The sequence below is a fragment of the Hemicordylus capensis genome, chromosome 5 (genome assembly GCF_027244095.1).
Source record: "Hemicordylus capensis ecotype Gifberg chromosome 5, rHemCap1.1.pri, whole genome shotgun sequence".
Lineage (NCBI taxonomy): Eukaryota > Metazoa > Chordata > Lepidosauria > Squamata > Cordylidae > Hemicordylus > Hemicordylus capensis.
Window position 1 is genome coordinate 20,203,866 of NC_069661.1, and position 24,019 is coordinate 20,227,884.

The 24,019-nt window shown below is 45.7% G+C and overlaps 1 protein-coding gene across 4 annotated transcripts in view; it reads left to right on the forward strand.

Annotated features, from left to right (window-relative positions):
* Positions 1-24,019, forward strand: part of ARHGAP24 (Rho GTPase activating protein 24) — a 552,712-nt gene that overhangs the window by 49,644 nt on the left and 479,049 nt on the right. For 2 of the 4 annotated variants that reach the window (XM_053255944.1, XM_053255948.1), the window contains exon 3: positions 392-477. The exons of 1 other annotated variant lie outside the window; for it this stretch is intronic. The gene's annotated coding sequence lies outside the window, so the exon portion shown is untranslated. Of the gene's footprint in view, positions 1-391; positions 478-1,669; positions 2,208-24,019 lie in introns of those variants that run through there. One more of the 4 variants, XM_053255943.1, reaches the window with a different exon arrangement.

The window sequence follows — 24,019 nt, forward strand, 5'->3', positions numbered from 1 at the left end:
CACAGGGATTCCATTCCTGACAATCACAGGTAACAAAACCATAGATAATGAGGCACTGTCTGTGGGATTGTGGGGGGTTAGGTTCCTAGATTGAAATGTAAAAAAAAAACCCACCAAAAAACCCCAAAGTGCCAAAAACAAACAAACAAATCCAACAACCCCTGTGAGAATGGGCCAAATAAAGTGCCCTACTGTGCTCTGCGAAGGATGCCCCCCCCACAAGTACATACGTCTCCAGAATTCAGCAAAAAAAATAAAAATCATGGTGGTTTTTTTTAAAGAGCCACAAAATAGCTCTTTTCCACAAAATGGTGGCTGGAAATGACCTCTAAGGTCATTTCTGGTCACCCCTTGACCAGTGGATACTCGAATTTAACCTCTTATATTCCAGTTTTTCTCCATGTGTGCTGAGGTTGGGTGTCCATTATCTGACGGCGGATACGCAAAACTGCAGATGGTGCATCCGCGGATAGTGAGGTATGCCTGTATTATTGTGCGAGTTGTTTTTAACCCTAATAAGCCACCTTTAGTTCTTGGAATATACATATATATATAATAAAGTAAAATGAAATAAAATGAAATCTTTTGCTGAGGGCAATATGCTAGGTTTCCTTGGCTACTTATTTCAGCCAAAAGTATGAACATACAAGACTGTAATCAGAATGATTGTAATAAGAATGACTCCTTCATTCTGCCACTTGGAGTGACTTGGGCTTAAACTAATGTGGTAAATGTATGTCTGGGCTGTTCCACTTCAGAGGATAGATAGGGGTCCCAAGATTTTAAAAGCCAGGAGAGTGTTTGTTCTTAAAAAACATAATAGTCTCACCACAATTTAAATTTTTCCTCAACACCTGCAATGTGATTAATGGTAGGTTGTCTGCTGAATGGGTGCATTTATGTGCATGAATACTAGAGTCAAGATGCATCCATTCAGAGTTAGCTCATAGAGAGCTTGCGGGGAAAGACTGGGACTGGCATTTCTCCAAAGTGAAATTCAAAAGAGAATTCCAGTTTTCCTCCCAAGGAGAAAAAGCAGAGAATTTGCTCAGCCAGTTTCTCCACATCCTTGTTAAGCATAACAACCCTAGCAATTCACATTACAATGTTTAAACAATGCACCTTCAAAAGGCAAAAACAGGGTCAAAATGGAGACAATATTTCACTCGAGACTGGTTCCAGGAATCCCTGGTAAATAGGGGTGTTTGTTTGGAGTGTGTGAGGGTTCATGTGCTGAGGGTTCCCAAGTTGTCTCAAGGAGCTTTTATGAAACTGGGCCTCCAGTGGCGTTTCAGAAATTCTGTGGTGTCCCAGGAAATACCAAACAGGTTCCCGAGCCAACTAAGTTAGGTTGTATGACCTATAGCAGGGGTTCCCAACCGGTGGTACTCCAGATGTTGTTGAACCACAACTCCCATCATCCCCAGCTACAGTTTAGCTGTGGCTGGGCATGATGGGAGTTGTAGTCCAGCGACCTCTGGAGTGCCACAGTGTGAGACCCCTGACCTATAGACTGTGGGCATCTCCCTTCAGCATTCGGGGAGACAGACGAGGCTACTCGAAAACAACAACAGAGTTCAGGCAAAGCTACCAAGCGGCAGTGAGTAGTTAAGAGACGAGCGAGTTTGAGAAGCTTGGCGCAGCTGAGGGTGCCCTGTCAGTCCCTCGGGGTTCCAGAGATATCTGAGGAGTGAGCCGTTGGGCTAAGAAGGGATTCTCTGCAGCTTCACAGCCGCGCCGGCTTGCATGCTGTGGAACGGCCCAGCTGCTAAGTGAAATCTGAAACCGACTTTCATTGCGGAGGGCTGGCCTTGCGCGCGTCCCAGCCTCTTGTGCTCTTGTATTTACACATTTGCTCCAGGGTCCTCTGCTCTAAATTCTAGGACGTGTTCCTTGGTCAAGTCCAAGCGGTGGCCTTGTGGGGAAGGTAGCCGGAACCTTCTATCAGTGTTACAAATGGTATCAGCATTCGGCAGAAAGGAGGAGAGCTCTTTTGTTTTTCGCACAGCGGTGACAGCTGAATTGAGTCCTCCTGTATTTCCCTTTTGAAACTGCTTGGCTGGAGCTACCGAGAAGTTTGCAGATTTGAATATTCTTCTGCGCTGTGAAAGTAGTTCAGAGCTTTGCCCTCTTTCTCTCTCCCGGCTGCTTATACTGGAGTCTCCGGACTATTGGTGGTGTAGTTCAGCGTCGCAGCTGGAAGCCGGGTAGGTGGCATTAAAATTGTGTTTCTCCAGTGACAAACTCACGGCAAAAGGGTATGGTCCTCTGACAGGTCGCAGTGGCTTATCACACGCAAGGACACAGCAGCAACAGCTGTCTTGTAATGCAGATTTTTTTTTTTTTAATCTAGAGAAGGCAGCTTCGAGGTTTCTGCTTTGTGATCTCTGTTTTAATGAGAAACGTAGTAACAGCACACCTCTGCTCTTTGCTTCTCCTGAGGTTAAAAATAGCGTGCACATTTAAACTAGAAGAAAACCCCTCTAAAAGCTTTTTATGTCCTGAAATTCCCATGTTAATGATCATTGTCAGATTTCTAATAGCATGTTCTTATTCAAAAGAAACGTCTGTAGTAAAACTCCATAACGAAGATCACTAGGCTAGACTTTCTAATAAGCTCTTTGATTGAAATCACAGAAGTCTTGAGTAATCTTAAATGGTAGCATTTTTCATTATGATAATTATAGCAATTGCTTTTTCATGACTTTTCTTGTTAAATCTCCAAAAAGCCTGCAGTACAATACAGATTGTGGATTATTTATCTTTTTTAAAAGGGCGAGAAGGGGGCAGGCTTCCGATGGATAGTGATTATTGTGAGACTCTTCGATGCTATGCTAAAAACATTCTTTCAGGTAACGGAAGGGACAAAATTTGCCTTGGGGTTTTGTGGCTTCACTTCAAGCATCTGAGGGAATTCTTAATTTTTTCTGTCATGTTGTGCTATGGTTTTACCTGTATATGTCTAGTTCCAGGGAGAAGCAGCAATACAAGCTAGGCAGGGACAGGGGGTTTATTAATAAAGAGGCTTCACTCTTTGAGATGATTTAATTTGAATCTTGAGATAGTTACAGATAAGGACAGAGCCTAAAAGCAAAGTTAGCTGCACACATCTCTTCTTATGTGATTCTTTTATCTTACTATTCTAGCCAGTTTCTGATCTACCTCTAGCCCTATTCACACATTATGTTCAACGCATGTACAACATGAGTATATTGTATATACATCCAGATCTGTACACAAGTACAATTATTCACACATGTTGAATACATGCATAGTATTACATTTCCTATCTGAACCTGCGTTTGTGCCTGTACCCAGGTTCACTTTTAAAATGAATATGTGTGCAGTCATTCACAAAAAAATGTGTATATGTGTGCAGGAACACATATACAATACATATACAACATATACCTGAACACATATACAACATCATGTCTGAATAGGCCAGCTATTTTCACTTTTTTTCAAGTGGAGGCCACTTTGGCAAAAAATCTTCAATGTGGGAGCTATCCCCCACCACATTGACTTCCATGCAGTGCTCTACTTTTCCTGGTGCTGAGGGGACCCCGTTAGGGGATGTTTCCTAAGGGAAAAATTGAATGGGAGACACACTTCTCCGGGAATGCATGCTGGTGGGGACTGGATAAGTCAGGTAAGGGGAGAGTCAGACACATACAGCTGGGACTTAAGATGCTAATCCCTCTGGTCTTCCCTGTTAAAGGATGCTGGAAATGGTACCAGCAACCTGTCAAGCCTAGTGGTTAGACGATTAGAGCCCCATGAAGCCCTTGCACACACCCTGGACTTCACTCTAACCCAGCTAAATTCAGTGTATGTGGTTAAAGCCCTGACATGCTCTTCCCCCTTTCTGCTCTGCCTCTGTTTATCGCCCCTTCCTGTGTTGTCATATCCCTGTCTGTAGACTGCAAACTCACCAGTTCCTGTCCCCTTGTGCTTTGTAATGCACCATGCCTGTGAGTAGCACAGTAGTAGGAATATAGGAAGCTGGCTGCCATCTACTGAGTCAGACCCATAGGCGGATTACCACAGAAGCAACAGAGGCAATTGCTTACAGCAGCAAATCCGGGAGGAGAGCAGCACAAAACTGGGGCCAGGGGAAAGTTTTTATCTTTAAAAAACAACTTTAAAAAACCCTTTTAAAACTGCTGCCAGCCGCTGCATGGTGGCAGTGAGAGATTAAGTCTTCTTTTGCTGCCCCCAGAGGGTAGTAGGGATGGCAAGGAGGAAGGAAGTCCTCCCATTTTTCGGGATGGATGGGGGCGGGGGGGCAGTGTCAGTGGGACAGGAGATGAAGGGAAAGACCCCTGGTCCTTTTGCATAAAAACGTGCCGCGCAGCATCAGAATTGGCAGGTAGTGGCAAGGTTGTATGTTGTGGGGAGGAAGTCCACCGTTTACCTTAAAGCAGAGGACAGATGCTGCAAGCATGCTGAGAAACAAACGAGGGAGAGCTCCTTCCAGCTCCCCTCCTTCCTCCCAAATCACTCATTTTTAAAACCACTTGTTTAAAGAAAAATGCAGGGTGGGGGCTTCCTTCTTCCTTGCCACCCCTACTACCCTCCTTGCTGTGGCAATGGGGGCAGCAAAAGACTTGGCTGCCTACGGGTGGCAAAAGGCTTAATCCGCCCTTGGTCCATCTAGCTCAGAATTAAGGATGTGCAAACTGTTCCGAGCTCTGAATGGGCTGTCAAAACAAAACAACCTTCAGATAAAGGGCCTGTTTTGAGCTCAAAACAAAAACAACCCCACTTTGACTTGAAACATCTTGAAGCTGTTCTCACGATTGGTGAGAAGAGCTTTCAGTAGGTCTGCAGAGAGAGCGAGTTTTATTTATTTATTTATTATTATTATTAAAACTTTTATACTGCCCTTCCAAAAGGCTCAGGGCGGTTTACATTAAAACACCATTAAAATCAATTAATTAATTTACCTTTCCCCGCAGATGATCGCCGTTAATTTACCTTTCCCCGCAGATGATCGCCGAGCCGTCCCTGGGTGGCTGATTGGCTGCCCACATGATTACCGGCTCTGTCATGGAGCTGGTTGGGGCAGCGGGGATCAGGGGCCACCTGGCTCTCAGAAGTCACAGGATGCCCCATGCGAGTGCACGGGGCATCCTGGGGAGACCCCCAAGACCGGAAGGCTTGATTGAGCCTCCTGGCAGGGGTCTCCTCATGTGTTGCTGCAGTGCAGAGCAGCACTGTGGTGGCACATGGTCAGAAAACCCGGGTTAGTGGAGGGCTACTTTGTAAACCCAGGTTAGGGGAGGGCTACTTTGGCAGGCTACCCACCAGAGAACCACCGGGCTCGCCCACGAGTCTGGTGGTTCTCACGATGGGGGGAAACTGGGCTGGGCTCCCCAGTTTCCCTGCATTGTGAGAATAGCCTCCTTGAGTGCTTCGAGCACCATTTTGGAGGGCTTTTTGGGGGGGGGAAGTTGGTCTACCAATTGGGGTCAGCAGGTAGACCAGGCCTCCACTCCAGACTTGGCATGTTGGCCCACCTCAGAAGGCTGGTCTACCCTCCGTGTGAGGTGGGTAGACCAGGCCTCTGCCCTGGACTTAACATGTCAGTCTGCGTTGGAGGATTGGTCTGCCAATGCACTAAGTGGGTCAGTACGCCAAGTCCAGGGCAGAGGCCTGGTCTACCCTCCTCATGCGGCAGGTAGACCAGCCCTCCGAGGCAAACTAACGCACTAAGACCCGAGTGGAGGCTTGGTCTCCCCTCCAATCCCAATTGGTAGACTAGCTCTCCCTGGAAAAACAGCCCTCCAAAATGGCGCTCGGAACACTCGAAATGTTTCAAGCTTGTTTTGTCAGAGCACCTGGCTTGATCCGATTCTGAACTGGTTCAACCACGAAACTGAACTGGGGGCCAGTTTGACTCAAACCAGCTTGCAGACCCGCGGTCTGGTTTGAATTCAAACAGCACCACCAGAATCAGTTCCATGCACACCCCTATTTGTGAGATAGGATAGAGATTCTGTGGTGGTGCTGCCAACCCCAGTGCCTAATGGCCTTCCTGCCTGAGCTCACAGAGGTGGCTTTGGAAGTGATGTTGAAGTCTCCAAGGGGTGTAGTCTTGTGGGACCTGTACTGAAGTCTCTTCACAGATGCAATTCAGCATTAAATTGCCACCATGACAACAGAGAGGAAGTCAACTTGTAAGTTAGAGCCCTTGTTAGAACCTACTTTGGGGCAGTGCATCTGTATAATATTGTCCATGTAGATATAGTATTTGGAAGTTTAAGATCTGCCATTTATGCTCTGGAACTTTGCCCTTCATGGCTTATTAAAGCAGTCAGGATAGTCTGGGCACTGGTCTGAGGTGGTCAATGCTGCTTCATGAAGGGAATAGTGCCTATGGTCCTCAAATAAGCAGTCGTACATCCACTTCTGAGAAATCTGATTGATTGATTGATTGATTGATTGATTAAGGAGCCCCTGGTGGCGCAGTGGTAAAACTGCCGCCCTGTAACCAGAAGGTTACAAGTTTGATCCTGACCAGGGGCTCAAGGTTGACTCAGCCTTCCATCCTTCCGAGGTCGGTAAAATGAGTACCCAGAAATGGGGGCAATATGCTAAATCATTGTAAACCGCTTAGAGAGCTCCGGCTATAGAGCGGTATATAAATGTAAGTGCTATTGCTATTGCTAAGTGCCATCAAGTCGGTGTTGACTCTTAGCGACCACATAGATAGATTCTCTCCAGGGTGATCTGTCTTCAACTTGGTCTTTAAGGTCTCTCAGTGGTGCATTCATTGCTGTCGTAATTGAGTCCATCCATCTTGCTGCTGGTCATCCTCTTCTTCTCTTTCCTTCAACTATTCCAAGCATTATGGACTTTTCAAGGGAGCTGGGTCTTTGCATAATGTGTCCAAAGTGTGATAGTTTGAGCCTGGTCATTTGTGCCTCAAGTGAAAATTCTGGATTGATTTGTTCTATGATCCATTTGTTTGTTTCCCTGGCTGTCCATGGTATCCTCAAAAGTCTTCTCCAGCACCAAAGTTCAAAAGCGTCAATGATTTTTCTATCTTGCTTCTTCAAAGTCCAGCTTTCACATCCAAAGAGTGTCATAGGGAAAAACAATGATTTCTCTCAAAATCAAAACCAAACCTTTGAGATTTCTCTCAAAACCAAACCTGAGAAATCTACTTAGGCCTAAATTACTGCAATAACGATTGTCCATATTGAAATGGCAACTCAGCTTTTTAACCCGGGCTATGAGATGGAAACTGCCTTGGTTGTCCTGGTGGATAACCTTCACCAGGTGACAGACAGGGGGAGGTGACCTTGGTAATTCTCCTGGACCATGTTTTAGTGACATATGCTTTAGTTCCATCCAGACTACACCAATGCAATGCTCTCTTTTTTTTGTGGGGTTGCCTTTGAAGACTGTCTGGAAACTGCAGCTGGTGCAGAATGCAGCTGCCAGAGTGCTGGTGGGGGAGAGTCAGATGACTTGGATCATACCTACGGCACTGATTGTCAGTTCAGTTTTGTGCTCAGTTTAAAGTGCTGGCATTGGCCCTTCAAGACCTAAACTTGTGATCTTTACTGTTTTTCAAGTGGGGGCCATTTGGGGGGGGGCATCTAGTGCAAGATCCATTTCCCACTGTGCTGACCTCTGCAAGTGCTATGCTATTCCCAGCACCGGGTTGGTTGGAGGCTTGAAGCGACATAGAGCCCTGTCAAGCCCCAGTGTTGTTTTAGAAGGATGCTTATGGCCAGTATTCCATGTGCACCATCCAGGATGCTACTGGGACTCAAGAGGACTTGGTTTCCCTTAAAGGGGCCCCACCAGTGCTGGGAGAAGTGCAGCACTGTGCCGTTGGTATTAGAGATGTGCATGAAACACTTTGTGCACATCCGGAGGGGTCAACACCATGCTGACCACTCAAGACGGCATCTGCACATGCTCAGACCCCATTTCTGGGCCAATGGAGCAACAGACTGCTGAGTATGGGGAACGTCCTGTTCCCAAGCAAGAAGGAGCCCCAGTGCGGCTTTTAAGAACAGACCATGGGGCTGAATACTGACAGTGCTGCACTGGAGCAGCCGAGGAGCAACGGAGGGGCAGGTGAGAACGGCTTCCCTCCTGTTAAAGTGACCGTTTACCCCCGCCAAAACGATTCGGCAGGGGCAGCTCCAAGTATTCTGGTGCCTTGAAATAGAGGCACCGAGATGCTTCGTGCACATCCCTGGTGGTCACGGTTGCCTCTGCACAGTGCCCGATAAACTGTGCAGAGTATTTGGCTTTGGCTGAAGCATTGCACAAACCGTCTAACAAACAATTAGTCAGAGAATCACACTTCAGGGCAACGAGAGCTGCCACTGGCTCCCGGGCTTTGCAATGAAGAATGCTGCTCTAAACAGTCAGGGCCTGGGTTCTTCCAGAGATGGCCTGCTCCCATGTGAACCTGCCATGGCCTTGAGGTTGGCCTTGCAGCTCTGCTCACCATACACCCGCCTCTCAGGGGAACATGGTCCGCAGGTGTGAAGAATCTAGTGTAGAATCCAGAGAGGGGAGGCTTGTAGCATGCAAGGGCCAGGCAGTGGAGTATAATTAAGAACATTAATAGTTCAATGAAAGAAGTCTTTATTACAAAGAGGATTATAGAAAGGCAAATACAGATTGCTTTCTGTTCTACTCTGGCTTGTTGTCTGTCTGCCTTGCCTCCAGTTTAGGACTGAATCTAGAACTTGGCCTGGGTCAAGGAATGGATTCACTAGACACACAGCAGCAGGCACTAAGAGAAGTGGGACCTCTTGGTGCCAGTTCCATCACCTTGGAACTCTCTCACTAGAGAGATTCACCTGGCTCCCTCTTTCTCCATTTTTAAACAAAAGCTGTAAGCCTTTAAAGTGTGCTCATGTCTTACCAGCAAATTTATGATGGGCTTTTATCTGCTTTTTTAGTGATTTTAGTCGATTTTCTAGAATTATACTTAGATTGTTTTATGGATTTAGATATATTTTTGAATAAATTGGAAGCCACTTCCTGGTTATTGATTGGGTATGGCAAGGTACAAATCCATTAAATAAGTAAGCAGTGCATCATCTCGCAACACTCAGATAATTCAATGAATGTGAGCCTGAGAGAAGGGCAGGTAAAACAGTCAAGCCTTAGAAAAAGGCTTGGCAGTGGTGAGTTAGGAGCCATGGAGCATAGCGTTGCCAGGAGAGGGGTCCTTCTACAGCTGTGGCTTCTACCATTATTGCAGTATTCTCATCTGGCAATCCTAAAAAGACAGTGAGAACTAAACGTTGTGGATGGGGCACTGTGTTTCGCAAAATGTGAACAAACTAGACCATTATTTGGTTCCAAGCTTCTCGGAAATTGTAAATTGGATTTCAGCATTACTGCCTTTCCAGGTTCCTATTATGCTTAGTGTCTTTCAGCCTGGGTCTTGAAGAGTCTTCAGAGAGTGCTGCTGGAGATTCTTGCACAGCTGCCTTCTTCAGCACTCCACACAGATGATGATCCCTTTGTTTATCTCCCCTTGCTCTCTTGCAAGATTATCTTCTGTGAGTTTCCCATTGCCATATCCACCATATATGATGATGAGGAATATTCATATACCACTTTTCAGTAAAAGTTCCCAAAGCGGTTTACATAAAGATAAAATAAATAAAATGACACCCTGTCCCCATAGGGCTCGCAATCTAAAAAAAGAATTGTAAGTTAGACACTAGCAACAGCCACTGGAGGGTTGCTGTGCTGGGGATGGATAAGGCCAGTTGCTCTCCCTCTGCTAAATAAAGAGAACCACCACTTTATAAAGGTGCCTCTTTGCTCAGTTAGCATATTTCCCCATACATTCACCCTCAGCCAGATGTTTAGTTTCCGAGAAAGTGGTGGCCGACCTTTTGGAAGGTGTCAAGTTTAAAGAATATAATAGTGCCATAGTATATTCAATGCATATGCAGTCCCCTCCTGTACCTTGATTTAGTTTTGTCTCCAGTCTACTGAGACATGCATAGCATAGCACAGGAAAAGACAGACAGGAGTATTCTTTGCCCTAGGAGGAGGTGCTCATTCTAAGCCTGCCAGAACCCTCCTGTGCTTGCTTGTGGCAATGGTTGCCTCCCTTGGCCTAAGAACAGTCTGAGTACTTCCGTTACACACACATGATGTACTGGGATACTTGCTTTTTCCAGCTGTACTGCTTGGATGGGCCTTTAGAGTCCAATAGCATTCTTCAGTAGTTATATTGCCAAAATTAGTACTTTTATGGCTTGGAAATACAAATCTTGGCAGCTTGTTATGTTTGCCTCAGATACAAAGCTAGTATTTCAGCTTTGGAAGTTGTTCTCGGGATCAAATTTTAGCCCGAGCCAGAGAAGAACTTAAGCCATCGCTCCTTCCCAATTGCTCACCTCTAGCCCCACCCCCTCATTTTTATTTTTATTTTTATTTTTGCTACTCTGGCAACAGTGAGCTGGAGGAAAGGATGGAGTTCTCGCTCCCCCCCCCACACCTGCCCATTTTGCCTGGCAGCTAAAAACAGTGTCTCAAGTTTCAGACGGGGGGGAGAGAGATTGACCTCCTACGCTTGCCTGTTCCTCCACCACTGCTGCTGGAGCAGCAAACCAGGTAAGCAGATGTGTGGGAAGGAAGCAGGTGTGTGGGTCACGTAAGTGGGTGGGAGTGGTTTTGCGGGGTTATGGAGCACTGGCCAGAGGAGCTCAACCCACTGCTGTGCTTCACCCACTGCTAGAGCTGTCAGCATATGTATCAGGATTTGGAGGAGGGGGGGCGTTGACAGCAGTATGTTATTTATCAACCATGGCAGTTCCCCGACAGCACCTCTGCTTCTGCCACACCATAGATTCCCCCCCACCCCAGGGTCACGCAGTGCAGATCATGTCCTGGAGGACATTCAGATGTGATATTTTCAGGCATGAGACTGCAGGTGTAGCAGAGCTCCAATGAATCAGTTAACTCAAGAAGCAGCCTTCTTGGTATGGATCTTCCATTCCTTTTGGTTGGCTTTAAAGCCTTGTTTGGCCCACCCAAGGGCAAATGGAAAACATGCTCTGGGGGTCCCTGCCTGTACCAGCAAAGCTGCCAGGCAGAGGCACACTTACCCCTGGACTTCCAGGTTGAAGTCCAGGGCCTCCATACCTCCTGGGAGCCCCCAAATCCTCTTTAGTCTGTCCCAAGTGGTGTGGTCACTGCGCTGCACCAGGTGGCTGAGCGTGACCTCTGCTTTAGAGACGGAGTGGGGAAAGAAACATGTGGGATGGGGATATGTTAAGTTGCTTGTTGAAAGGTTTCTATTAATGCATATTTGTATAAATATACCCGCTTTATATTCTTACGTTCTTGTGAGTTCACTTGCTGTTTGTGCCCCCAAGAACCCATGTGTTAAAAAGTGTGTGTGTGTGTGTGTGTGTGTGTGTGTGTGTAGGGGAATGATGCTTAACTTGCAGTGGAGTTGGGGGGGGGCGCTCCAAAGGCCTTTAGGTCCAGGCTCCAAAATTACCTACGTGCACCTCTGCTACCAGGTATTGGTGGTTCCTGAATGCCTACTGAAATTCTGGAATCCTCAACCCAGCATTTTGTGGGCAAGGACGGAAAACAAGTTCCTTGCAAAGCTTCAGTTTGTCAGGAAACAACCTCACATCCAGCTCCTGATGCATCCCACATGATGCCTCTTTTTAACCTCTCTTCTTTCCCCATTGTCAGTGTGGTCTTCCAGGGCTTCTGTCACTGCAACTGCATTAAAATGTCAAAGAAAGCTGAATCAAAGTGTAGGGGGCGCATGGAAGCAGCAGGAACCACAGACTTGTTTTTTAGCTGCTTCCCTCATAAACACAAAGTAATCTTATGTAGATTTAAAGTAAAGTAAAGTGTGCCGTCGAGTCGGTGTCGGCTCCTGACGACCACAGAGCCCTGTGGTTGTTTTTGGTAGAATACAGGAGGGGTTTACCATGGCCATCTCCCGTGCAGTATGAGATGATGGCCTTTCAGCATCTTCCTATATCGCTGCTGCCCGATATAGCTGTTTTTGGGAAACATACCAGCAGGGATTCGAACCAGCAACCTCTGGCTTGCTAATCAAGTCATTCCCCTGCTGCACCATTAGGTAGCTATATAACTAAGAGTTTATTCAGAAACTCAGTTTTCTCCTTCTCCTTCTTCCCCCCACTCTTCCTTTCAGACTCCACCCCCCACCCCACCCCAACACACACACTTTACAGGATCCCCACTGCCACTGGGACAAACTTCTCAACAACCAAACATAAAAGATTACTAGGTAGAATGCAACAATACCCTCCAACATTCCACACACAAACAAAGGGATATGCTTTTAACACCCCAGTTCCCATCCCAAAGATCACTGTCCTCCCCTCATCGTACATTGCTGAAGGCTTTGTTCTGTTGGCTGTATGCTGTCTTTGCACTTCCTTTCCCCCCAATGGATGTAAAATGTCCTTGTTATTTTGGCTAAAGTGGTCCTTGAAGGAACTGTGTACAACATGTTTCAATAGTTCAGAATATATATTTGCAGCTGCAGTGTGTATAATGACAGGTTGTGCACTGCATAGGGCCTTAATGTCCATGTGCATGCATTTTCATGCAATTGCACTAGAGATAAGATGCACTCACTCTAAGATGACAGAAGCCATTGTGGTTGGGGATGATGGGAGTTGTAGTCCAACAACATCTGGGACCCAAGGTTGTTAGAAACCCCCGAACTAGGAGGGAACCAAATCCTGAAGAATGGCAAATCTAGCAACTGATGCCAAGAACACAACCCCAAAGGCAGAAGTAGAGACCCTACCAGAAAGTAGGGACTTTCCTTAGTAAATTGGGACAGTTGGAGCATATAGGTCAGCCCAGAATTGTGTGGGTGCAGAATAAGGTTTTGTGGTCCATCTGGGTAGGAATTCCTAATCTATTTTCTGGTTTGCAGCTGTATAATGTTACTTTTCCTACTTTTAAAATGTGGATCTCCATGGGACACTGCTGATTAAAGGTTCATTGGCCTTGGGGCACAAGTCTGGTTGTTGTCTCTCCCCCCCGCCCCCTAATTTCCAGGTTTTTACTAGAAACAGCATCCTGGGCTTCAGCATGGGAAGAACGGAAAGGAAAACCTTGCAAAACCGAAAGAGCTCCCCCGCTCCCCACCAAATCAACAATTCATTTAAGATTTTCAGACATTACAAACAATTTAGCTTAATGCAAATGTAAACAATTTTAAAATATGTTACATGAAACAGCAGGCTTTTTTTGTTTTTAAAAAGCTTATATAGATCAAACAGAAACCAAAGGATGGAAAAGGGATAAAAGGTAACCTAGCAATTGGGAGAACTCCTCACAAGTTTGTATCTTCAGGAGCAGCCCTTCCCAGGAAAACCTCTGTAGCATTACACAGATTCAGAATATGCACAGTTTTAGCATCTTCTTATTCAGTGCAGTGTGTGTGAGTGTGTGAGTGTGTGAGTTTGTGTGTGAGTGTGTGAGTGTGAGAGTGTGTGTGAGAGAGAGAGATATCCTGCTTTTCATCCTCAGACTAGTTGACTTACAATTAAAATCTATGCAAAATATGATGAGGGATTTGTTGATGTGAAGGCTGGTCTCTCACTTCTGGTTCTTGGCTGTTGGTGCTGCAGTCCAGGTTCTGGTCTGTCCCCTTGAGCGGAAAGGGGCAGAAGGAAATGCAGATGGACTCTGGGCATGGCTGACCTAGCTAGGGGATGGGGGGGGATGGGGGGATGGTAACTCAGTTGAAACTTCAAGTAGGACTGGGAAAGACTCCTGCTTGAAACCTTGGAGAGCCACTGCCAGTCAGTGGAGATAATATGGAGCTAGATGGATCAATTGTCTGATTCGGTATAAGGCTGCTTCCTTTGTTATGTGGCAGCCTTGAGAAGCAGCCCTTCTGCTGATCTGCAGAGTCTTCTACTCCCTAGTTGTTGGTGCTGCAGTCCAGGTTCTAGGCAATTTCCTCCAGAGAAGGGGACAGATCAACTGCAGGCTGACTAACCATCAGGCTTGTAATCTTGAACTAGCAACAGAAAAATGGAGAAAGGGGAAGTCGTTTGCAGCAGGTGGCACAAAACCATTTGCATGTGGTGAGTTCAGCACTCTTCACTTTAAGCCAGGGGTCCCTACATATTTGTTGGACTAAAACAAACTTGGCCTCTAGATGGTGGTTTGTTTGACTACAAATCCCATCATCCACAGCAGCAGTAGGTGATGTGTTTTGTAGTCTAACAACATCTGGAGACCCAAGCTTGAGAGCCCCTGCTTTTCCACTTCACTCATGCACACACAAACCCACCAGCTGCTGCCCTTGGGAAGAACACTGCCCCAAATTATTAATTAGCTGGTATGGACTTTCCCCCACTCTATGACATGAATGCATAGCATGTCTATCATTCTTACCATACTACCAGTTTGGCATTTCAGTGCCCTTACCTCCTGCTGTCTTTTGCATCTGAGCATGGTGCCCTTTACAAACTCTTTCACCCCTGTGGGATCTCCTCATCAGTAAGCAGCTTCCATAGGAATGAGAGGACTTTTAAAGGGCCCCTATGCTGTGAGATTTCAGACGGGCGAATGAAGAGTTTCCCCTTCCTGCCCCCTCTGCCTCTCTGTCCTGGCCATCTTGTACCCTTCCATATATGGGGCTCCCTCTGTTCACTGCATGGCATTTCAGCTTGGGATAAAGTTGTTTCCTCCAATTAGAACAGGTGGCTGATGCTCTCCTTTGCTGTCACAGAAGTGTGCAGACATTTTAACAAAATTTACATTACTTACACTGGCTGCCCTTGGGAAGGACAGGAGCTGGAAAAGACAAATGTAGAGCATCTGTCCAGCTATACTTAATTACCTGCAAAAAGCACCGTATTTATTCTAATGCAGGCCCCAGCATTGACTCTCCTGCCTCTTAGCCATCTTGCTTGAGTGGTCTTAATAGGTGAGTGGGTATTTAACTGAAGGAGGTGCCAAAAGCGATGGAGTCTCTTTCCATGCTAGCTTTCCAACAAGAGCAAAGCAGGCACCTGTCTGGGATGCCAACATTTGATGTTCAAATTTATCTCTGTAAGGGCTACAGTGTATGAACAGAATCCACCCAGAAGTGTAAAACTGAACTAACCCAGTCCGGTTCGGGTCTGGTTCCGACTCAAACCGAATTGGGCCAACCGGTTTTGTCCACACCCCATTGGCCTTGCATGTGAAGCTGCCTTTTAAGTACCATTAATCCGCCTAGCAAAGTATTTCTTACTCAGACTTGTAACAGCTCTGAAGGCCAAAGACAGAAATCTTTCCTAGCCTTGTTGCCATCTACTGTAAGTAGAGATGTCAGGAGTCGAACCACGTGCATGCAAAACATGGTTTCTATCCTGAGCTTTGTGGTGGGCTGTACTCTACTTCTCTAAAAGACAGCTTTTCAAGATTCTGATACAGGGGTAGGCAACCTTGGCTTCCCAGCTATTCTTGGACCACATCTCCCGTCATCCCCAGCCACAAGAAATTGTGGCTGTGGGCGGTGGGAGTTATCGTTCACAACAACTGGAGAGTCAAGGCTGCCTACCCCTCTTCTAATAGGAACCTGCAAGCTACAAAAATGCCCTGTGGGGTTGATTCACAGGACCACTGGGCTGCAAGTTACCTAGATTGCTGAGAGGTCTGGAATTCTACCTTGAAAACAGAGAATCCGATTAGATTAGGCATGTAGGAGTTACCCAGCTATAATGATCTGATTCTGCAATGTTTCATTATATCCTCTTCAGAGACTGTTATATTGGTTTTCCACCTTTGCTCCAAGGAGGTTTAGAGCAGTATCTATGTGGTTATCACATTTCATTCTTACAACGATCATGTCAGGCTGAGAGAGTGTGACTAGAACAAAGTCACCTAAAGAGCCTCAAGGCTATCCACAGAATTCAAACCTAGGACCTTGTGGTCCACTTCCAATACTCTCGTTCACTACCGCACACTGTGGCTTTTAGTTAAAACTGATCCATTCATTTGTGAATGAACATAGGAAGCTTCCTTATACTGAGTCAGACCATTGGTCCCTCTAGCTCAGTATTGTCTGCACTGACTGGCAGTGGCTCTCCAAGATACCAGGCAGGAATATCGCCCAGCCCTAATTTGAGATGCCAGGGATTGAAACTGGGACCTCCTTTTGCCTGCAAAACAGATGGGCCACATTCACATGTAATTCACATGCCCCCTCCTCCCACTCTCCCATCCGAGTTCAGCCGTTCTGGAGAGTGTTCTCTCTGCAGTCAGCTAGATTGCAGAGAGGTGGGGGAGCTGGCTGTGCAGGCTTCCTTCTTGATTGAAGGACATCCTGCACAGCCAGTCAGGGAGGGAGAGAGGGAGGGACTTCCTCCCTCAACTCCAGTCTGGCTGAATGCTGCCTCCAGTGTTGCATTCGGATGGAACAGAGGCTCCCTGGACCCTCGGTTTGGAGCAGCGAAGCTCACTACCAGCTGAGGATTCAAACTGGAGTCTCCTGAGCACAACCTTGGGTTGCGTTACAGACTGGAGTGGAGTCGCACATGTTCGGACATAACAATAAGGAAACCACGGGTCCCTGCAACTCCAGTCCCCTGTTAAATGCGACTGCGGTAATGCTCTGTGTCTGAGCTATGTTTGCAGCTGACTTCTGCAGTGTCATCTGGCATATTGTAACATTTTTATAAATGATTTAATACGTGCCCATATTGTGCCTGGGAAAGTGAGCTGATGTGCTAAGCAACAATCTGGACATATATTGGAGAAGCATGTACAAGCTGGGTTCAATCCACCAAGATCAATGGGGAAAGTCAGATAGTGGTGATTGATCAGCCAGTAGTTCACTTCTCATCCATCTTCTGTTTTTCAAGCTAGGATCACTGTGCATTTCTTCATATGCACAGTAATTAGAGACTTGTTCCTGCATTCATGTTTGTTAATCCAGCTTCCATGTATCCGCCCAAGCCTGTGAATGGAAGCTACATCCGTATAACTTCTAGCGGGCATGACGCTCCTCCATCCTCCATGCTAGAGATAGGGAAACCTTGTTTCAGTCTGAATTTTAAATAGGCCAGCAATTATAGGCAGCACTTACGAATATTCAAGGAATTTTTTGTTTTCAAGGATTCTAAATCGGCCTGCCATTTTTGGATATATTATCCCACTCTATGATGGTAGTGAAATTCAAGGCCACATACATGACAGGTTTCAGGCAGTCTCTCCTGCATGCACTAACCAGACTCAGACCTGCTGAGCATCAGCAGAGTGATTCCATGACTCAGACCGTGCCCTATACCAGGACTGCACAGTTTCAGCCTTCCACCTGTTTTTGGACTACAACTCCCATCATCCCCAGACCCCAGTCACAGTGGCCAATTGTCAGGGTTGATGGGAATCACAGTCCAACATCTACAGGAAGGCTGAAGTTGTGCAGCTTTGTTTTTCCTAAGGGAAAGCTAGGAACATTTCCCACTGGTGGATTGTGTAAAGGTTACATTTGCATGCTGCATGCCCTGCCCTTGAGGCATAAGTGAGTTTTTCCAACTTGATATTTCCCAGCCAAATCAATGGCTTGAGTCAGGATCCAGGAGCCAGAGTATCGTTCTGCATTGTTCTGTAAGTTATATAATCGTTTTTATAAGTTTGAGTCAACTTCTGCAGTGAATGTACATCTGCTTTTTGTGTACCTAGTCTGATGAATGCTGACGGCACAGGCACAAAATAGGGCTATGCACTCAAAATATTCTCAGTTTAAATGATGAGCAGGAGGCCCTTTTCAGAGGCAAGGCAGCTCACCTTGAAATATATTTGTGGACTATGAGCTGGGTAGATTCACATTGCAAGCCCACTGCTCCTGAATCTTGGCAAAATAACCACTCCATGCATTCACTTCTACACTGATGAGTACATGAGCAGGGTGTAGCACTTAAGAACATAAAAACAGCCCTGTTGGATCAGGCCCAAGCCCTATCTAGTCCAGCATCCTGTTTCAGACAGTGGCCCACCAGTTGCCTCTGAGAAGCCCAAAGGCAGGAGGTATGTGCATGGCCTCTCTCCTGTGGTTGCTCCCCTGCAGTTGGTATTCAGAGGCATCTTGCTTCCTAAGAGGACTACAGATTCCTTAGCAGTTTTAAGAGGTGATGTGCTTTCCTATGTGCTAGAAAAAAGTGATAAGCTGCTTAGGATGTCAGCTCCTGGTGGTGTGAACATGGTTCGTCCCTGGATCCGCCTCTTAGTCAATCAAACAGACTCAGTGGGAATCATTTAGAGGCTTTTATTGCTACTGCAGTTTAGCAATAGGTAATCAGTAGGCTTACACTCTCAAACCGATTACCGTTTGGTTATAGGTGCATCTTACATTTATACAAACAATCTGAATGATGCTGACACCCTAGACACAGTATACGTGACAATAAAATGGTGGTCTAAGTATCTAGTACGCATGCAAATGATTCATTGTTCATCTGGTGATTACTCCTTATTTGCTTAAATCCTGTTTTCTTAACTGTCAGTGAAGAACAGTGAGAACCTTGTGAGAACCAAGTTTCATAGATACAATTTAGTGGAGAGAGATAACGACGTTGATCATGAGAGGCAGTGATGTCCCTGAGCTGGGCTGGGGTTACTTTAAGTTAGAATGAGGTTTTCTAAGTAAAATGGAGTTGCTTTGGTTTTCTAAACACATCACTGGGAGCAGCCATAGATCAAGGGTAGGGCACATGATTTGCATGTAGAAGGTCCCAGGTTCCTTATCTGGCATCTCTACATAGGTCTGGGAAAGACTCCTGCCCGGAACTTTGGAGAGCTGCTGCCAGTCCATGTAGAAAATACTGAGTTAGATGGACCAATGGTCTGACTCAGCAGAGGGCAGCAGGACAGGTTTTCCCTGCTATCTTGTTGCGAATGTGGAAGTGTGCTCACCCTACCTAGCTAGCTCCTACCTTGTACACTTACATGTGATCACAAAACGATGTGCACAGCTCCCGAACCTGGGTAAGATGCATCTCCTACCCAAGTACTGATCATGTGAACTTCCCTAGTGTTTCTGCAGTCTTCATGAAGGTGGAAAGCCACGTGGAACTGATTGCAACCTTCGTTTCACCCAACTGCAATAGTCACTGGCACAGATCTCACCATACTGCAAGAAACAAGGAGGCCGTAATCTCCCAATCCCACCCTTAGACAGTTCCTTCAGCAAGCTAAGATGTTGGTTGACCCTTCAGAACAGTTGACCAGTTGTGCAGAGCGGGGCCAGCCAAATGCTTCTGGCATGCTGTTGGAAATATGCATGAAAACAAACATTCATTCTTACCCGGGACTGTTCTCAGCCTTCCAGAAAGGCCAGAGTAACCATGGTATGACATCAGTCCACTGTATGCAGGGTGTGATATTGTGACATCTCCTTCACAGCTTGTTATTAGCGGCAGCCAGAGCCAATGAGCTCCTGTCCAGTAACTGTATGGGGTGGGGGGTGGACAGAGGAGCAGAGAAGATGTGAATCTGTGACCATTCAGATTTTGTTTCGTGTAGAGATGTGTGAGGCTTTTGAGAGAGTTTTTGTGAAACTTTATCGAAATCCTTCCTGGTCTACATTTCAGCTGTTTGTGTGTCTGAGGGAGGGCAAAGCTGCCTGCCACATTTCCAGTTCTCTATGAGAGGCCAGGCCAACCCGCCCTCCCCGCAAACAGCAACAAGGGGGAAGGAGACTTCTGGTTCTGTACCTTGCCCCCTAAGTGCAGCTAAGGCCTGGCAATTGCTGAGACCAACCGCAACTCTGTTGTCAGAGCAGCGAATATGTGCCTGGCCTTCTACCCATGAGACCTGGATGCTGCATGGGGGTCTGCTTGCCATGCCAGCCTGATAAGATGGAGGGAGAGGGCATGATGGGAAGGAAGTTGCTCCTGTCTCTCATCCCCGGGCTAGGGACTAGGAGTGGGAGAAAAAGGAAGGAAATTTCCTATGGATGTTTTGCTTGTGCAGGATCCTTCAGATTCACCTAGAATTTCTCTTCAGGAAAAATCCAGTGGCAACTCTACTTTTCCAAATTGCAAAAAATGTCTACCGCCATCTCCATGTGTGCATGGGATTTAAAGTGCTCCTTTCCAAAATAACTTTGTCTTATGTGAATGTCATGCCCATGTTGGCCAGGATGCTCATTTGCATTAGAAATGACAAGCCTATGTTGGTCAGGATGCTCATTTGCATTGCAAATGCCTCTGGTGCATTTTAACTTTAGTGGATGTCAACAGAAACTGCCGTTGAGTCTCTCCTGTGCTACTTAAGCCCCACATGTGAGCATACTCTCAAGACCTACTCCAGGGCCTGCATGAATCAATTTCTGGACTTAATTAGCGCCCAAAATAGATTCTTGCAAAAAAGCTGACCAGCTTGGAAAACATCCTCTGCAATAAGACTGCATCTTTTAGCTATGTAGTTGATGGTTAGGTGGAACCTCCATTTTTCAGGGGCAGTATATCCCTGTATACTAGTCGCAGTGGTGTTTCCCTGTTTGTGGGCATGGCTGCTGTGGGAAGCAAGATGGACTCTTCATCTAATCCAGAAAGACTCTTCTTATGTTCTTATATTCTTTTTATGTAGATCAGTGTCCAGTGTTCAGAATCCTCTTGCATGTTGGGGAGGAGAGCTGGTATTGGGGGTGAGCACTGTCTGTTGTAAGACATTCCCACTTAGGGAATCTCCCACTGTAGCTTAGAAGGAGAGCATCTGAGATCCCAGGTTCAATCCCTGTCATCTTCAGGTAGGGCTGGGAAAGACTCCTGCTTGAAACCTTGGAGAGCTGCTGCCAGTCAGTGTAGACAATACTGAGCTAGAAAGAACAAGGGTCTGCTTTGTTACGAGGCAGCTTCCTATGTTCTTATCACTCATTTTCCAGAACTGCATTTAAAAAAAAACCCCTTATATCCCTCCTTTTTAAAATAGGCAACACAAACCATACTACATGCAGAAAAGAAGAAGAAAAAAGAAAGTAATCAACTGTTAATAAATGATCAAGACAAAAATATGTGATCCCCCCCCCTTCCCAGAAACAAAAAGTACACATATTCACTGCATCCCTAAATGGTTACATAGGAAGCTGCCTTATATTGAGTTGGACCATTGGTCCATCTAGCTCAGTATCGTCTACTCTGATGGGCCGCAGCTGAGTAGGGTTTAAGACAAGGGTCTTTCCCAGCCCTACCTGGAGATGCTGCCAGGGATTGAACCTTGGATCTTTTGCATTCAAAGCTGATGCTCTACCACTGAACTACAGCCCCATCTCTTTAAACTCCGACCAGTTTTTAAATCCATGTACATTTCAACCAAGTAACAAACAAAGAGTGTTCTCTCTAATTTTTTTTTCATCTGTATGCAGAATGAGTTTTCTTCTGGGTGGCAGTATCAAGGCAGTGTGTGTGCACACATGCATCCAGAGTGGGACTTCTTGATCAAACCCGAGCAGGATATAAAATTAACTGAAAGGACATAAAAAGATGTGAGTGCACACACAAGCGCACACCTTAGAGGTGTGCAGACAAATACCACTGATTTATTTTGGGGGAAGTGCTCCTTTCTCCCTCTTCCTCCTTGCCTCATTATTTATTCATATTACAATACATAAAGGTAAAGTGTGCCATCAAGTTGATTTCGACTCCTAGCACCCACAGAGCCCTGTGGTTTTCTTTTGGTAGAATACAGGAGGAGTTTACCATTGCCATCTCCCACACAATATGAGATGATGCCTTTCAGCATCTTCCTATATTGCTGCTGCCTGATATAGTACCAGTGGGGATTTGAACTGGCAACCATATGCTTGTTAGTCAAGCATTTCCCTGCTGTGCCATTAGGTGGATTATTATAGTACATACACATGTGCATATCATTCTAAACACAGTTCTGGAAAGTGTGCATGGTCATGCTAAGCCTGGAAACTGCGAGATGATGACAGCAGAAAATGTCCCATTGTACAGCCCTCAGTATTTCCAAGTTCCACAATGGAACACATTTGTCACTCCACTGCAAATCAAGCTATGTTGCTCAAGGAAAGTCTGTTTGCTCTGTGGAGTATTACATCCAAAACCCTGGAAGCCCTGAGTCCTTTTGCCTTCTGGCATATGTGTGTGTTGCTGTTTGTCTTTCTTTTGGTGAGCTTGAACTAAGGTTTTACTTCCTTTTCTGGGAACATGATCAGAATTCTGTCTTTTGTGCACAGACAGCCATTAGGTTATCTATCCTATGGATTCTCAGCATTGGGCCCCCAGATGTTCTTGGACTTCAGCTTCCATAAACTCCAACCAAAGGCCACTGTGGCTGGGGATTATGGGAGTTGAAGTCCAACAGCATCTGGGGACCCAATGCTGAGAATCCCTGATCTATCCATTGAAAGGTAGTATTGGTTGCCTGCCTGCTTTTCTCTTTAGCCCGGCAAAGGTCTGGACCCTGAAGAGACCCATCTTCTTGGCAGACTTTTCAGTACTTGTGCAGCTGTCCCCACTGGTCTGCCTCAACTTTTTCCTCTTCTTCAAAACTGAAGTGTAAATTGACATCTGTGTCTGGAGCAAGTGCAGTCTTACGGGGTCTGACAGGATCAGAATCGGGAGACTCATCCAGTTCCTGCTGACAATGGACAGCAACGAGGTGCATACAACTGTCTCTGCATTCCTGTTGAGGCTTGCGTATTTGCAGTGTGGAGTTCCAATGTTTTGAGTGGGAATGAGTGAGGAACACGGAGAAATAGATTTTAGTAAAAATGAGTCACTCTAGTTGGAGAGTTAAGGAGATAAGAGGAAGGATTTTGTGCAATGCCATATTGTACATTTTTGCTTGTTCTAGCTCAGGATATAGTGGGCAACATTTAGATTAATGCTGCCCTTGTATTATTATTTATTCACACAGTCAGACAGGTGTTATTGACTGGTTTGTTTTATCCAGACAGCTAGTCCTTCCCAAGGTCCTAGGATGGCTGAATTTTATTGTCAATGTTGTTGCTGTTGTTATAGATATCGTCGCAGAATATAGGCTGTTCCCAGTAAAGCTGCTTTTTGTAATTGGCTGATGGTGATTTCTGTGGCCCCTATGGTGTTGAGGTGCTCTTCAAGGTCTTTTGCAACTGCTCCCAGGGCACCAATGACCACTGGGATTATTTGGGTCTTTTTCTGCCACAGCCTTTCAATTTCAATTTGTAGATCTTTGTATTTGGTGATTTTTTTCTATTTCTTTTTCTTCTATTCTGCTATCCCCTGGTATTGCTATGTCGATTATTTTAACTTGTTTTTCTTTCTTTTTGACTACAGTTATATCTGGTGTATTGTGTGGCAGATGTTTGTCTGTTTGTAGTCGGAAGTCCCATAATATTTTTACATCTTCATTTTCTTCAACTTTTTCAATTTGATGGTCCCACCAATTCTTGGCTACAGGAGGCTTGTATTTTTTGCAGATGTTCCAGTGTATCATCCCTGCTACCTTGTCATGCCTTTGTTTGTAGTCCGTCTGTGTGATCTTTTTACAACAGCTGATTAGGTGGTCCACTGTTTCATCTGCTTCTTTACAAAGGCGGCACTTGCTGTTTGTGGTGGATTTTTTGACTTTGGCTCTTATTGCATTTGTTCTTAGTGCCTGTTCTTGCGCAGCCAGTATTAAACCCTCTGTTTCTTTCTTCAAGTTGCCATTCTTAAGCCATTGCCAGGTCTTGGTGATGTCTGATTTTCCACTTATACTGTGCAAATATTGACCATGCAGGGGCTTATTTCTCCATTTTTCTGCTCGGTTCTTGACTTGTTCTTTCTTGTAGGCCTGCTTTGTTTCATCATCATCATCATCATCATCATTATTATTTTATTATCATTATTTTTCATTTTTCTACTTTTCAGTGCACAAGTTCACAAAGCAGTTTACATAGAAAAAGAAATAAGAATAAGAAAATCCCCTGTCCCAAAAGGGGACCTTCCTCTCTCACTTTCTCCCTGCGTGTTTCTCTCACTTGAATGTTGCTCTTGTATTTCCACTGCTTGCCGTTCGATGG